At 39.0% G+C, this 17023-nt stretch overlaps 1 long non-coding RNA gene across 5 annotated transcripts in view; it reads left to right on the top strand.

Moving 5' to 3' along the window:
* The window catches only part of LOC128853238 (uncharacterized), a 176940-nt gene that overhangs the window by 49691 nt on the left and 110226 nt on the right, over window positions 1-17023 (top strand). For 2 of the 5 annotated variants that reach the window (XR_008451593.1, XR_008451592.1), the window contains exon 3: window positions 2881-3001. The exons of the other annotated variants lie outside the window; for them this stretch is intronic. This is a non-coding gene — a long non-coding RNA (uncharacterized LOC128853238). The remainder of the gene's footprint in view (window positions 1-2880; window positions 3002-17023) is intronic. 5 annotated transcript variants of the gene reach the window in all.

Below are 17023 nucleotides of genomic sequence, written 5' to 3'. Positions count from 1 at the left end.
AGCTTTAAGTAAACAAATGCTATTATTTAAATTTTCTTTCCTATAACTGGGACATTAGTCTTCCTTGGTAACCTAAGTCCTGCATAAAATTAAACCCAATACTAAGTATTAGTTTGGAAATAAATGTGCATTTAAAAATGAAATTGGGGTTCTACGGGGGGCTTTAATAATATCCAGTCTTAGTATTTTTCCCCAGTGATTTGGACCCAAAGGGCTTCCTGTCTTTGCCTTTTTAAAGTGACATTTCCCTACCCCCTCTACCTGTTTGCTCTTTGAATACTCAGTATTTCAGTCCCAATTGCTATTTTTGTGTGTGTTTCAATTCTTTATAATGAGTTCCAGATAGTACAGACAGCGTGCAAAGCACTTTCTTGTTGTAGAAGATACTCATTCTTATTTGCACACGCTGTATGACATGACAACTTATTTCATAACAATGACATTTATTGCTTATTTTGCCACATTAAATTTCTGCAGAGCCTTTTTTTTTTTCTGCAATTAAAGCCTACATTTTAGTTACTGCCTTTTGTTTCTTTTGAACTCATCAGGGGAGGAATATAATCAAATAATATTTGAAATTACAATCTTGGCTAAGGCGGAACATAAAAATGTGAGGTAGTCATCACTGTAGATTAGCATTCCAAAGTTGAGAACTAGACAGGCCAAAAAATCTGTACTCATTTCTGAGCAACAATTTAGGATTTTGGGGAATCAGATAGCACTAAGCAGCTTTGAGGAAATAAGACTCTGTTAATCAAGGTGGGAGAAGAAAGCTGCAACAGCAGAAGCTGGAGTGATTTGCTAGTCGCTTGCAGCTGAGGAATACATATACCCTTCATCCTGCTAGAAAATTAGGGATGTGCAGAGATAGAACTGGTAATGATAAAATGTAGGCAAATATTTGGGATCAAAGGAAACCATTTGATCCCTCAAAACCAGTCCAGAAGGCTCTGCAAAACCTCTGACTCTCTCCTAGTAAGCCTCCCCATATGCTTAGTGCAGGCATAGCAACGAACTCCAGACCTTTAGCATGGAAGTGGAAAAAAAAATTATGATGTGCCAGAGGGAAAGCAAAAAATAGGAAGCTCTTGCTGATGTCTTGAACTACTGAATTAACAGCAAATTTGCTAACTGAAAAAAAATCCAGCTGGTGCTAAGAAACTGTTTGCTTTCCCAACTTCAAAGCCTCCACCAGGCTGTCCAGGGAGAATAATTCCTTCTATGAACAGTCGGTTTAACTCCCAAGTGTGTGAGCGAGATGGGCTGAGTGAGCTCCTGATAGAGACTTTTTTTGTCTTGTGTTGACTTTCTGAATGTTGAACAGTTTCAGTTTAAGGTGAGAAAATGCCTTTTTGCTGTGGTTGCAGAAGGAAATTACCATGTGAGTTACAGCTGAAGGAAATTTACTACCTAAGCCGTGGTTATTTTCTCAGAAAATTTGCTCAGAACTCATGCAATGGGTTTCTTCTAGAAAAGGTTTTCACTTCTGAGTGTGTCTTGACCTTTCTTGGCAAATCCTTGCTGTTGTGGGGCTGTTGTGAAGGAGGGAGAGCGGGGTTTAATTGAATGAGTAACAAAACTACATGTTGCAGTTAGCAATGCTCCAAAGCAGGCAAGGGAGAGGGAATTTGTAGGGAGACATTAGGCTCAAAGTCTTATGTTTAGGAGACGTGCTACACCACATTATCCTTGCTTTGGGTGTGCGCATAGGCATGAAGGTGCTGAAGTTGGTAAAATTTTGGCTGACTTTTGTAACAGTGAAGTTTCTGAAATAACTTCATCTATATGCAAGCTGGCTTTCTGAAGTGTTGGCATTCCGTGACATTCTGCATGCTGTGCTAAATTCAGCAGGTTTTTTTTCATGTTGAAGTGGAGCGACAATAATTTCTGAGATCTGTGGCTTGTTTCAATTATTTACTTCTGCAAAAAGATTTTTATAAATCCTCCTTTCTCTTTTATATTATTAACTTTCTTGTCAAACTTTTATTTAAACCGCAGAAGCAAAGATGGATCTTTCCTTTATAGCTCTGCAAAGTTAGATTTACTTCTTTGACTCGTTTCAGTGTGATTGAAAGCTAATCTGTCTCCTTTTTATTGGCTTTTGGTAAAGCATGTATTTCTTTGTTTCCTTTTTTCATTCTGCTTTGTCTTGTGAAAATATGTAACTTTAAGCTGTAAAAAAAATTATCCTCCTACAGGAAAGAAAAAAATTGACAACTCTTAATCCAATCCAAGAGGTTTATGTCTTTAATTAGCTTCTTGGATTCTATTCATGTATGATTCAAATAAAATGAACTATAAGCAACAATAAAGGTCCTGTTGTCACCTCTGACCTTGCAGAAGAGAATGCAAAACCCAGAAAGCTTTTTTGGCTCAACATCAGTGACAACTACTTGAATTTGTCTTTCTTTGGAACTAACATTTTGCCATAAAAACCATGTCTAGTGCTCCCACTGCAGTTAACTTTCTTGGCCAAGGGCATGACGTGTTGCACTCCACTTTTATAATTAGTCTTTTCAGTGCCCTAATCCTTGAGTATGTGTTTCCAACCCCCCTGTAAGAGTTATTTCCTTTTGTTTATTAATGCACTTAAGGACATAAAACAGCTTTTGTGTTATGCTACAGTTTTAAAGTTAATATTACTGTTTATAGAGGTTGTTAATGTTTTGCCTTACTCAAGTGGATGATCTTGTGATCATCCATAGTATTATATTAGGCAGAGAAAATTTTGCCCCATATGTATGTCGTCCTTCTCTGCTTGTAAAGAGCTGAATGGGCATGGGGATTATATTAAGAGATATTGATCCTGGGACTGATTTTGATAGAAGGTGCTGACTCACAGCAACAGCCCAAAATTGATCGGTGTTTCCTTCTTTCCAGCGGGAAGCATCTCTGTGGTGTCTCTAGCAAGCTCCTGACCCTCTACAGCAGGGCAAACGCTTCAAAGGCACGCTGCCAGACTCAGTGTATTGCTGTTTGCAATGAGGTTGCAGAGTTGAAGGTAGGGAACAGAAATAAAATCTACACATATTGTACTCTCAGTAGCTAAAGTTGCCAAAGTATTCTGCTGCATTTTCTATTAAGTGTAGCAATTGTGGTTTGCAGTAACTGCTATTGTCACTTTTAGCTAGAATTCATGTATATAGCACCATTTCATTGGCATGTAAAGAGCAGGCTCAGGTGTCCCCATGCAGTATATGCTGTATATAGAGATTCTCAGAGCAGTATTTTCTCTCTCATGTAGGAATATGTTCTTAGAAACAAAGTAAGTGATCATACCCTAGAATCATAGAATCATTTAGGGTGGAAAAGACCTTTAATATTACCAAGTCCATCTGTAAACCTGACACTGCCAAGCCCGCCAATAAACCATGTCCCTAAGCACCTCGTCTTCACATCTTTTAAATACTTCCAGGGATGGTGACTGAATCAGTTCCCTGGGCAGCCTGTTCCAATGGCTGACAAGCCTTTTGGTGAAGAAATTTTTCGTAATATCTAGTCTAAAACTCCGCTTGCACAACTTGAGGCCATTTCCTCTTGTCCTTTCACTGGCTTTGTGGGAATCTTGCTGTGAACGAGAATTAAGAGAGGCCCAATTAGGTTAGATTAAGATAATCCTAAACCTGTGTTAGGTTCTTTGGGGAAGCCAGACTATGAAAGGCTCAAATACGGCATAAAGTTGAGTTCTAAATGCCCGATAGAGCAGTGCAGTGTATAGCTAAAATACACTTCTGCTCTGTTGCTGAGTGCACGAGATTGTATTAAAAACAACAGAATTGTAAACAAAGGAGAACAAATGCTGCTAAAATTAGCAGCTGTTCGTCCTGCCAGTTTGTGATAGAAAAATCTTCAAAAGATCTGTGTATCACAGTGCTTTGAATGTGGTTGCTGAATTCTGTCGTTCATAGTTTTGGGTTGAAAGCATATGGTTACATATATATTTCCACTGATGTTATCAGTCATTCTTTAAGACATACTTAGGGTTACTGAGATTTGAAAATGCAGTCTTGATGTTCATCAAATGTGTGGGTTTTTTTAGATAGGCTTTTAAAAATGGTTGTAAATTGCAAATTAATGATGTTTATTTATGAAATAATAATTTGTTTTGGTACATTCAATACGGTGCTGTTTACCTGTGAAACTGTATTTCAGTCACCTGCTGCCCAAACAACCTACCAACAAAAAATCTCCAAAGCCAAACAAAAAGCCCTCAAAGCCCCTATTTAGACCAGGCATATTGATATAGAAGGCGTCTAAATACTACAGTGATCTCCACCCCTAAATCACATGGCTGTATAATATAACCTTGAAGAACTGAAAAATATGTTAGAGCTCAGATGTGCTTCTCTGAATGAAAAGTTGGGTTCAGAAAGCAGTTATGACAAAGTTCAGCATCCAGGGTTAATTCATGAACGTTGAGGTGATCGTGGGGTAAGTGGGAATTTCAGCTTTGTGAAATGGATAGCTGAGGAAATAAAGAAGAGGGAGCAACTGGCTAGAAAATGATGGCAGAAGAACATAAATATTAAAAAAAATCAAAAAGAATGTGTCTGGATTAAAGCCAGAAAGGAAATTTGGTATTCTACTGGCTAAAACCCCCAACAAACAGAGGATTAATTGTTGCACTCCTAGGACCTTACTGTCTAACTGTGGAATTAGGATGATGATCCTTATACTTCATTAGACCAACTGTTAATTTGTGATCTGCCTTCATGCAGACAGATTACCACCAAAAATGAAAATACCTATGGAAAAAATTCCCAATTAAAAATCAGATTCTTCCTCAGAATGATGCCGTAATTCCCATGGTGCTGCTCTGGAAGCATACTAAGGTCATAGGAGTCCTATCCATAAGTTGAGGTGGTTAGTGCAATGGCTTTGTTCAGCCTAATGGACATTGTGGAAAGGTTGAAGTGACATAAGTAGTGATTTGAGGACATCGGTTAGTTCCTGTTTTCCTTAAGCTTTGGTGCTTCGTAACTACATGCCTACCTCCTTTTTTCTTATGTTTGTAAAGCTCTTGTTGGTATTGCTTAGTTCCTCTAGGTAAATGAGCACAAAGTGAGTAGAATATTTGGCGTGAGGAAAACATTTCTTCGAAGTTGGTTAGGTATGAAATATCTCAAAGATAATGGAGATTTTTCTCAGTGTAGCAAACTTAGAATTTTACCAGTCTGGTACTCATTGTAGTTGATTATTTTGGTCATTTTAAGTAATTTATAGGCTGGGACTCAACCAACAATGCCAAGAGCTACATAAGGACACCACACTAAGTCTAAGAAAAAGCAGCAGATGCGTATGGATTTGGGAGACAAAAAGAAACAACAGTGCATTGCTAGTTGTGATGATGAAATTTCAGCATCCTAAGCGTCACAGTCTCTGACACAGAAGAGTTTCAAGGAGGGACTTGAATTTGGGGGATGTGTAGGGGGATGGTCTACCCAAATATTAAAGGTAGTATGAGAGGAAGTCCGAATAAAGGTGATACTTTGAAATCTATTATTTAGGAGATGATGGTAGATTGGTTTATGGGATAATGACAAATTGACTACTGGTGGGAGGCTTGCAAGCTGGAGTCTGACCATCAAAGGCCATGAAAATTGTGTCTGTTGGTAGATGCTATTTCAGAAGAAGAGCTTGCCTCAGCTTAGATTTATCCGCTTTTAAGAGAGGGAAAACTGTTATCTCAATAGCCTAGTTTAACTGAGCAATGTGTGCATGGGCTAAGTGATAAATTTTTTGCTTCAGTAAGGAAAGGCCTTGCTGTAATTCTTATGAATTAGGGGAATAATGCCTACTGATTACTGAGGTTGAGTGGCAGTTATATTAACAAGTGAAAATCAGACATTTTAATTGACTAACCTCTGCCTTTCTGTACAGTGGCACATTGTAGTCAGATCACCAGCACACTGACTAATATGACTTGGAATTGCCTTGGCTTTCTGATTTGATGGCTCAGAAACACTATATTGTAGCAAAAATTAATATAAGTAAAAATGGCTGTCAAGGAAGAGTAAATAAAGAAATTGAATGCAGCCAGATATAGAAAGTCTTTGATCACAGATTACAAAGATATTTCAGTGCATATCAATGTAAAGAGTAATGATGTCTTTGAAGAGTTTGTAACACAGAAGTCCATGTACATCAAAAGTGTACAGGATAGAGAAGGGTAAAGGATTAAGAAAAGAAATGATAAGACTTTGTGAATCATTAATGAAAGATGAGGAATAGAAAGACAAATGAAAAATTTCACTGCGTAGAATGATGACTTTGATTCTTTCTTTTACTGATCTGTTGGCATAACACAATACGAGAGTTTAAAGAAGTAAAAGAGAACAAAGGCACAAAACTACCGTATGTTTATCACAAAACATCAGGAAATGGTGGCAATTGTTTCAAATGTGAGAAGGAGCCAAGAAGAACCTATTAAAGCGGGATGCATATCAACTGAACTGGATCAGAGCTGAAATCAGATTGTGCTATAGGAAAGCAAGTGGCAATGTTGGTTTCTGTTCTGGGGCTGTTTTCCCAGTGGAAGGGCAAAGGGAAGGCCAGTTTAGTGTATTTGCTGGCATAGGCTGTTAGCCTGAGCATTGCTAGATGGTGTCTGCCAGGAAGATGGCTGCTGCCAGATGGTGTGTTGGAAACGGGGGGCTCATATTCCTGGTTTCTAGAACAATACCGATGTGCAGCAGTGTGTGTGGTGCTGTGTGAGCCAGGTTGGATTTCAGCGCTGGAGTCGCTGCCAGGCTTGGGACTCGCCCGGTACTGCTCCAAGACCAGCCTTGCCCTTGTTCCCACAGTACTGCATTCCATGCCAGAAAGTTTCTAGAAATAATTAGATTTGTGCTTATTTTTCTGCTTCCTGTGAGACTGTCAAAAGTAACAAAACAAAATGGCAGAAGGCTTGCCACTTGCTTTTATCAGTTCAGTGTACCCGCAGCCCACTGTTTTGATTGTCTTACAAATTACTGCATGGCGATGGTCATGCCCAGATGAATTTTAGTGGGGGTAGTGGGCTCCTCTGCCCTATATGATGTGCTACTTTAGAAATATATTTACTTATCAGTTGTCTCACAGCAGGTGTTTTCCCCTCTCTGGGACAACTCTGTAAAACAAGATTTGATGAATTTTGCTGCCTGTTTATTGCCACCTCTAATCTCTTCCCTGAGGAGCTTTACTGCTCCTCTTGGAGCCAGGCAGTGGGGGAAGAAGACTTTTTTTAATCTGTGGACTATGAATCATTGGTGGAATCAATAGAATTTAATCCAAAACTTCTGCTGAAGTTTTTAAGGAGTCTATAAAACATATATAGCATGCAAAAAAAGGCACCAAGACCCTTCCGACTGCCTGAGATATGAAGTGGGTTGGGTTGCCAGCTCCATCTGAGATAGTAGCTGCTCCAAGCTGGTGCTGAGTAGAGGCTGAGTTGAATTCTGATCCACTTTTCCAGCTCGCATGAGACTGGAGAGAGTTCCGTCAGGGTCAAGTAACACGGGGATCTGTGTAAGTAGCTTTGTACCAATTAATCTTTCAGTTCTTTATAGCAAAGGAGAAGATGTGGAGTGGTAATTTGTGCACAGGGTATTCTGGTCTGTTGGATGCCTGTATCAGCTGAATGTATCATTGTTAAGATGTTTTTACCTCGCAGCGTAGGCTTAGGATCGGGCAGCCAACTGACTGCTCTCCACTCTGCTTTCAGAGATGTTATATCTGGTTGTAGCTGTGATTGTCAGAGGGCTTGAATTTCCAGAATATGGAGCTCACAACATAACAAATGAGTAGCCTTAGTAACTACTTTCTGCTTTTAATATCTAGCACCTGGAAATGTAAGTCCATAGTAATGTAAGCTATTCTCTATAGCTGTTAAGAGTTTTAGGAATACATATGGCTTAGCTGTAGGCACTGAGTTAAAGGAGTTGTGAAATGCCATCTGCCTCCTTATATTGTGCATGCTAAAAGAGCAAACAGCTTGTTCTTGGTTTTGCTGAGGTTTATCTCATTGTTTGTGGGTCTTTTTTCTTTTTCCAATAGCTTTTTTTAATGTCATCCTCAAGCTTTTGCTTTCAGCATTGGTATGGGTTGTATCTAAAAGCAAACATTAAGGTTCTGTGGCCAAGATATACTGCATTCTGTTCCATCCAGTGTACTTTAAGGTACAGATTTTGAAACAATTTTAAAATACAGTATGTAACAAACATTCTGCTCTGAAATGTGAACAAAAAATAGTATGCTTTTTACAGAAACTTATTTCTAAGTTTCATAAAACCCATGCAACTATGCTGCATTGTATCAGCACATATGTTTTGTGAATTAAAAAGTATACTTTCTGTGATGATCTCCCATCTGCTCCTACCCTTAATAAATTTAGTCCTGGCTCCTGAATACTGAAACACTAGGATGCTTTACTCTGGCCTGCGCTTGACAAGTAGATCTTGTCTCTCAGAGGCTGACCCTCTGTAGATTACTAGTTATGAAACACGTGAAAAATAGGAGGTTTGGTGAAGTCAAACAAGAAAAAGGAAACATGATTTATATGCAGTTTAAAAAAAGCTAGCCCACAAAAAAAAACCCACCATTTTTTCTGCTAGCCTGTGTAATTATGTCTCTTCTTTATTAATTTAAGTGGAATTTTTTAGCAGCCTCCTAAGTAGGTAGATGATAAAGTTAACACCTAGTGAAGAGATCTCAGTTTTCCATTTGCTGTTAAATCACTGCAGAGCTATCATGTCCAACTGCAAAATCCAACTGGTGGCTATAATCTACTCCCTACTTGTTTTATGGGTGTCTGGTCCAGCTCCTGGTGCCAGGCTTGAGAGGAGGAAATGATGAACTGGCAAATCCCTGGAGAGGGGACTGGAACCAGTGCAGAACTGTGCTAGGACTAGTCTGACTTCTGGGAAAACGACACAAATTGTCATCTAACCCAGCCTGCAAGACACCTTGGTGCTGGTCACCTTGGGCCAATGGTGGCAGGACCTGGCTGAACAGCCAGGCTGTGTTAGAGCCATTGGTTACAGGAGTGCTCGATCCTGCAGGGCTCATGGATCTGAAGCTGGAGGCAGCTTGGGATCAGTTGTGCAGATGTGTGACATACACCTATTTGTCTCCAAATAGATGCATGCCCTTATTTGTTTGGAAATAGAGTCATACCTCTGTTTCCAGTGTCTATCATGCAAAGTAGTTCCCAGTACAGGAGAAAAGATAATGTAGTTTTTAAAACATTAGTTGTTCTTTTGATTATACAGCTTTAGAATTATTTTTTTTCCTTATCCTTCCTCCCTAAAATTGTAAGATTATTTGATTCCTTTAGTCCATTACCAATTTGCAGGAGTCTCAATGTCACCCTCAATGTAAGGCAATTTTATTTTAAAAATCTGGAATAATTCTACTGGACTTCTGTAGAAGTCAAATCTTGCTCTGATTTTGGAACATTAAATAGCAGTTGCTTTGGGCTTTGGTTTGGCCAAAGTCATGAAATCAAATATTTCAAGTATTTTGCTGATGGCAGAGGAGCAGCTTCAGCATTTCTCTCACTGGGCTGCACAGTGTTTTGGAGAGATTGGTGCTTCCATTCTGGGCAGTACTTCAGCCAAGAGCAGCAACTGTCCTAATATGTCCCTGATGATCTATGATGGCAGAGAAAATCTGCTGATATTTTTCATTTCTAAAAGCTGAGCAGTTCACTCCTGCAAATGTGCTTATGGATCGAAAATGACAGTGCTCAGGACACAGCTGGATCAAGCATATGATTTCATTGTGTCTCTATTTCCTTGCTTCTCCATTGTCATGCACTCTTGCAGTCATTTAACACCTTGTAGGCTGATTGTAAAGTGATTGCAAAATAGAACAAGCAGGTGGTTTTGATGGTACTTTGTGCTCATTTTAAACTCTGTTCTTGTAGCTGCAAATGAACATGGAGAACAAAGCAGAGCTGAATCCGGGCCTCAGTTATTAGAGGAGTTTATTTTTAATGTGTATGAAAAGAAAAACAAGATTTTTGTATTAGAATAGCACTGAAACTCTTTGTAATACAATGAACAGCGTGGTGACTTGTTCAGGAAGGCTCAAAATATTGAAGACGTCCCCAATATTCTGTGATATATTTTCTTCTTAAGATGCTACAGAAAAGTGCATCCCCAGGGTCCATGCTAGGCACTGACCTACAGGTTTGGGCAAACATCAATGTCATGTAATGCCAGTGCAAAATAACATGAAGAAAGCAATTTTTCTCTCAAATATTTGTCTTGATGTGCATGGAAGAGGTGAATTAGTACCTCAGAAGTATAACGCATCATCATGAACACTGTGATTGTTTTCTTACTACCTGGAGATGGTGTTTTGAAAACTGTAGTTGAAAATAACTTGGGGCAAGGCCATAAAAATTACTAAAAAGGCCAGCGGTCCTTTTTTTGATTTTTTTTTTTCTGTTTTCTTTTCTTTTTTTTTTTTTTTAAGTAATTATGGTTAATTGGCAGGAGGAACCAGAAAATAACAAGGTTCTTTCTAATCTCTCAGCTCTTATTAGCTGGAAATCATCAAAGCAAGGAAATCCCTGTGAACAAATGTTGTCCTGTCTATGTCAATATCTCCAAACATGGTATTGTCCAAAGCTATTTAACTAGAAATGTATGCAGAAGCAGTGGAGAACTGGATTCACGTGGGTGCAAAAAATTACTTTGCCTTCAGCAGCCCTAAGATCAGTAAGAAGAAAACAGTCATTTGGGAAGAAAGCATAAGGTGAAAATATTGAAAATGTGTGGTAAATGGGTACCAATGGAATAGAAACACTAGTAAAAAACTCTACAATTCCTTCCTTTCCTGAAAATAATGATGGGAAAGCATCTATCTTAAGGGAAATTTATCTGAATAATGTTTTACTCTTGGGCAGCCATCGATAAATTCAGGAATTTCATGTGCTTTAAGAGAGTAACTTTAAAATAAATCTTATTAGTAGACTTATTTTACCATAGGATACAGTGGGCAGAGGAGGCTGTAACTCAAACAGCATGAGAATGCACATTATTACCTTTCAAAAGATTTAGGCTATCTCTATTGTAGCATTTCTGCTGATACAGTTCTCTGGTGCAGGTATGAGGTACGCTGCCAAATGTTACCTGTTTATCACATCGCTCATAGCTCGGTCCATGGTATTTGAAAAGATGACAAAGAAATTTTATTTTCATACAGTTATAACTATGTCAGTGATCTTGGCAATACAGTGTGTTAGTTGGTGCTTCTAGTTATCTGGCTTTCTCTGTGAGATGCTAAAGGATGCAGATACCTGGTAGAGCCCAGTAGAGAAGACGAAGCCCTAATTACCACTGGCGTATGGTATTTGGGTCAACTATAATAAATGTATCTGTGATGGGTCTACAGTTCTGTATATCTTACAGAACTTAGAAGCTTGTGACAAATAGCCAATGTTTGTACATAAATATGCCTGAAATGGTTTTTGGATGCTCAGATGCACTGCTGAAGGTGAGGTGCAAGACATTTCACTGGGCTCAGTGAGAATTTCCAATGGGACTGTGTTTTTTAAAGTCCTGTTAGAAAAAAAGGGTGATCCTGGGTGACCATACAGATAATGCACCATGCCTGCTTCGTCCTTGCACAGGATAGTGTGAATCTCCAGGGGTGAGTACAGTGGTGCACACACTGCAAACTGGGAAGGGGCAATTATTTTAATTGGAAGGGCTTAGCAATACCTCTTGACTCAGGGGATACCATTAGTATTATATTTCACCACCAAAATAGGTCTTGTTTCTCTGATTTCACCATTCCCTTTTCTTTCAGCCAATAATATAAGAACTATATTTTATGAAAGGCAGCTGGAAGAGCAGGATGCTAATGCTAAAATGTTCTGTACAAGTTGGTTTTCAAACAATGCAGCACCTGAAACAAGCCTTTAAAGAAAACCCAAAACCCACAACCCCCTCCTCTGATAATTTTACTGTAAAATGGATACTTCATCTCTATAGAGAATAAAAGTGTCATTGATCTCTATGATAAATTGAATCTTGGTGTCTGAAAATATAGACCTTGGTTTTTTCATTATAAGGATGACCTTGCCTCTATTGTAAATCAAAAGTAACCAGGGATTTGTGGCTCTTAAAAGATCTATGGGGGTGGGGTGGGGAAATTACTCTGAAGCTGCAGCCCATTTTGGAACTGGAGGAAGGAAAGGGCTTCACAGTTTCATCAAGTTTACACCAGGATGGATTTCACTCTCTGTTGGATGGATGCTGTGTACTGCCAACTTTCCCAAGTATGAGATGAAAGGAGGAGCAACATGGGAGAGTCTGCTCTCTGGCCATGAGGGGATAGAGAAGTGGTGATTCTTTTTTAATCAGAAGAAAACATCCTCCTCCAAGACTTGCATGCCAGCTGTGTCCTGTTGAGCTACTCTTTCTGTTTATTCATAAATACTTCAGTGATACTCAAAGCTCAATAATACAAAGCACTTCTCACTTTGACACTTTTAGACTGCGAATTAAAAACTGAGCAGTAATACTTAATTTCATTTTATAAATGGTGAAAGATGAACATAGAGGCTTAAGAATTAAATGGTTTTAAATTGTAGCAAATTTCAGAGCACAGCCCCCTTTGCAGGAGCCCAAAACTGATACTTGAGAGAGCGCTGTGGAAATCACCCTTTGAAATGGAGCCCTACTTGGAAAACCAGCCTGTTGTGTGTTAAATAATGTTGGCTATTTTACTCATAACTTCAAATCAATTACCTCTGATCTCAACCAAGAAGTCTTTTGCCTCTTGTGTTTCTTAAATGGAGAAACTACAGCAAAGGGAGCCTGTCCTAGAGATGGGTAGTAGTTAGAGCTGGGATGGATTACAGACCGATGAGTCCTCCCAATGCTACAGGGCACTGGTTTGGTGGATGATTTAGGCATGGTTTGGAAGCCCTTTGTGTAAGGAACAGCAAGGAGAAAACAATCTTAGAAACAGTCTGCATCATTGGAAAGGTACCACAGATCTCAAAAAAATAGTGACATGAGAGCAAAACCTTCAACGGTTTCAACCAGAATTTCACTGGCATTAAAATGTAATATTTTTCCAAATGATGGACCTAGATGTCCATCAGACTTGGGGCTTTGTTAGAATTTGCTGGCATTAATCTTTACTGTAGGGAATTTGGGAAATGCAGGTGTGTGCTTTTTGTTGAGGTACCAGATAAATGTCTATTGAGTGTGAGCCTCACAACTACGAAGGAAGCAGTGGAGGCAAAAAGGTTGAGACTCTCTCTTTTAATTTCCTTTACTGCATGTGGAGAATATTTGCTACAAACAGATAAGCCTTTTCCCCGGTCTCCATTAGTATAATGTTGCATGGTATATGATGGGGTCCTTCATGCTGTGCCAGTCTTGTTAGATGCTTTGAGACGTAATTTCCAGTAGGCAATCTAAGATTAAGTGGGAAAAGAGTTTGTACTTGCCAGTCTTGTATACCTATTCACATCTGGTCCCTTTAATATGGCTAAGTGTCAAGCTAGGAGCCAGCAGGTCAGGTAGTAGCTTCCCATTAGGGGATTAAATGTGAATTAAACCTGCTTGAGGGAACACCAATCCCTGTCCATCTTTCCTCTGCAGATTTTCCAAAAGGAAAAAAAAAAAAATGCAACCCCCAGATTATTTTGTTTGTAATATTTTACTTTGTTTCAAGTTCAAATACTTTTATTTTTAAAGCTGAATGATTCCTTTGATTTCTGTGATAACAAATTCATTTCTCTGATACTAAGCTACCTTATTTGTGAGACCAGCTTTTTGCTTCCCTCATATTCCTCCTGTCACCTTTAACAGTATCTCATGCTTACAAAATTAGATAGTCCTGCAGACCTTACTACTCATCCATTCAATGTACTGAAATGAGGCAGGATCTTAAAACTGAAGGTTGTATTCATGTAATTAAATACCATATCATTATGCACAGGCACAAGGGGGCAAATTAAGGTTCCACAGTCAATCTTAACTCTGGCATTTCCAGCTTTCAAGTGGTTAGCTTTGCATGTTTAGCACCAGGGAGAGAATGTGATTACTGCTTCTCTCTCCACTGCATCCTTTTACTAAGTTAGAGGAAGAGCTGGATTTCTTTATTAAACAGTGACGTGGTAGCATTTTGTGTGGAAGTTGTGGGCAACTTTGCAGCATAATATTCTTTTAAAATAAGCCTTTTCTGCTTGTTTTGAGACTTCAGTTCCAGATCCCTGACCCCACACAGTGGGGACACATGCAGTTTCTTTACAAATCTTGGCTTTCAAACTGTACCAGCTAAGTTGTTTGGTTCAGTAGTTTGAAATCCTTGTATTGGGAATGCTTTCTGCCTGTGTCACTACTGTTTGACTGGGAAGTTATTTTTGTATTTTAGTATTCTTCAGAGCTACCAAAAATACTTCTATGTAGTTTTAGTAAGAGAGGAGTGAAGATGTGGTGAACCTTGATTTATGTAACTCGCCATCAGGAACCTTCAAAATGCCTCAGTTGTAGGGGATTAACTGGTCCCAAGCTAGACTAGAAAGCATGGAGAGCTTTGCAAGCAATTTAGGTTATTACACTGTGCCAAAATTGTATTACTATAATATTACTAATATTGCTTCAGAGTCTGCACAAGCACCATCCCTACAGAAGAGATGGGATTTCGCCCTCTGCTGCTGTATCGTTAGCAGAAAGGACATGGTTGGTGTTGCAGGAAGATGTGACTGGCTCATACCAGTGACTTGCATGAGAGGTGTCCTCTGCTAAGCGTGGGGAATGGGGCCAGTGCTCTGTTGGAATCATGCAGTATTGTACAGCCTCTGCCTAGAGACAGGTGATTCCTACTGCTACAAGTGTGTCCAGTGTTTGTTTGTGGATTTGAACCTGAAATGCAGAATGTCTGAAGAGAAATAACTATACTTTATATTCAACATCCATTTTTATTTCTCTTTCAATATGTTTCTGAGTCGGAAGATTGGGCTGTACCTAGAATCCTGGCAAAGACCTCAGAGCAGAAATGGCTCATCACTTTACAGGGTCTGACTGCAGTGAGGGTTTTGAAGTGCTATTAAAGGCAAATGGCAGCGTAGGGCAAGAGGTATTCCTGTCACTAACTCTATTTGCAAAGACTGCTCTTCTTTGAGAGTGATATTGTGTCTCACAATAAAAAGAATAACAGTCAAACAGGAAGCTCCTTTCTTGACAGTTGGTGATGTCATCTGGGAGACAACAAGTGTTTCTCATCTTTTGATTGCATTAAAAATGCCAGGGTTTTTTTTTGTATGCAGAGCTGGAGGAGTCTGTCAATTAAGCTGGTTAATGTTAATAAGACATGCATAGATTGCAAACTTGATGTTTTGAGTGAGAACAGAGTAAGACAGTCCTCTGCTATTCTCATATTTACAAGATACCTGGCCCCTTGGGAATGATCCAAGTCCTTTCATCCAGCAGTTAATTTTATGCAAGATGACTTCCCTGCTCCCAGTCAAGAGGCAGGACTGGGAGTATTAGTTGAATATTTGTTTTTGTTTAGGAATGTTGTCAAGAGGTTGAGCAGCTTGGTAGAAAAGGCACAGCTCACTGAAGTTTCTCCTTGAACCCATTCTGACAGTGCATCATGGGGGTGGAGAGGGCTGGTGTGTAATGTCCTTGTGCCTGGGTGTGGAAATGATTAGTGTTTAGGGGTTCAGCACAAATGAAATGTTAGGAGGCCAACACTGTTAAGGTGGTTAAAGCACTTTTAAGAAAATAATTCTACCACTTCAGTGATAGTTTGCATTTATGATGATGTTATGTCAAAATGTGCTTTGAAAATTTATCAACTCATGGCTGAAGGAAGGACTGTTTTATGGTGTTTGCACTTAACTGTTTCTTATAAAAATATTTTTTTTGTTATTAAATGGCAACATTTCTTTTGGATTATTCTTAAAATGCTCGTAGTTTAAACCATTTCTTTGAAAAATGCAGCAAACTAACTCAGTTTATCTTTTTACACAGAAAAATACCCCAGTGGGTGTTGGAATATTTATCAGTATAAGCTAATCAGTTAGTCATTGTAATTTCAGTTGATGGTTAAGACAGCTTCATAATAGTATACTTTTATTATGTTTTCTATCTGTGGGATCGTATGCTCAAGCAGCTGTCTTTGAAATATTTGTTGTACAGAGTAACCACTGCACCTGTGTCAGTTTGTTGTTCAGATCCTTTTAAGAATATTTGCATAGATTTTTAGAAGGCAATTGAATAGCTAACCTCCAGAGTACAGTGAAATAACTTTATTTGGCATTATAAGTAGCGTCGTTGAGTTTGTTTTGTGTCTCTCATATTAAATAAGTTCAGTTAGCTGTTTGTTTTGAATCCCTATAGTTATTAAGTCTTCAGTCTAGGGCAGAACCAGTCTTGTAATAACAAGACTACAAATGAAGCTTCAAAAATCTAAAGCAGAGATGCTGTTGGCTGAACTAAGGTATAATTAGGTTCCTTCTACTTGAAGGCTGCTGTTCATCAAGTCTGGTTTGCTGTCCTGGGTGGATGAAGGGAATTCCTTTTACAGCTGTGCCCCTCCTGAGAGGCCCTGGCATGATGACCAACACTTATGTCACATCAGTTCTTTGCTGTAGAAGTGACCACTGAAACTATTGGAAGTTTGCATTGGTTGAAGCAACCATACAAGGAAATTATCATGGTAATCATGAAGAGGAATGACCCTCAGAAGAGAGAGAGAGATATTCTTTAAATAAAAAAAATGTTGTTGCATTCAGTCAGGCTGAAGCCAGAAGTCTCTCTGGTGGGCAGCTGTTCACCTCTGAGATACCTTCTGAGCAGTCTTAGATATGATTTGTAATCAAAATTTGCCAGCTTAAGATGTAGTACAACAGAAAACTTTGTTTGGGTTGTTGGACCTTCCCGTACTTTAATAAGGTGTGAGCAGTCTTTTGAGCTTGGTTATGAGAAATGTGTGAAGGAAGTGGGTTGGAGGGTCCAGCGGATGCTTGGCTTCTGCATCTTGGATGAATTAGAGGTTCAGTAGTTTCATG

Source organism: Cuculus canorus, chromosome 11 (assembly GCF_017976375.1).
Source record: "Cuculus canorus isolate bCucCan1 chromosome 11, bCucCan1.pri, whole genome shotgun sequence".
Lineage (NCBI taxonomy): Eukaryota > Metazoa > Chordata > Aves > Cuculiformes > Cuculidae > Cuculus > Cuculus canorus.
Note: the sequence above shows the minus strand (reverse complement) of the source record. Positions and strands in the feature narration are given on the sequence as shown.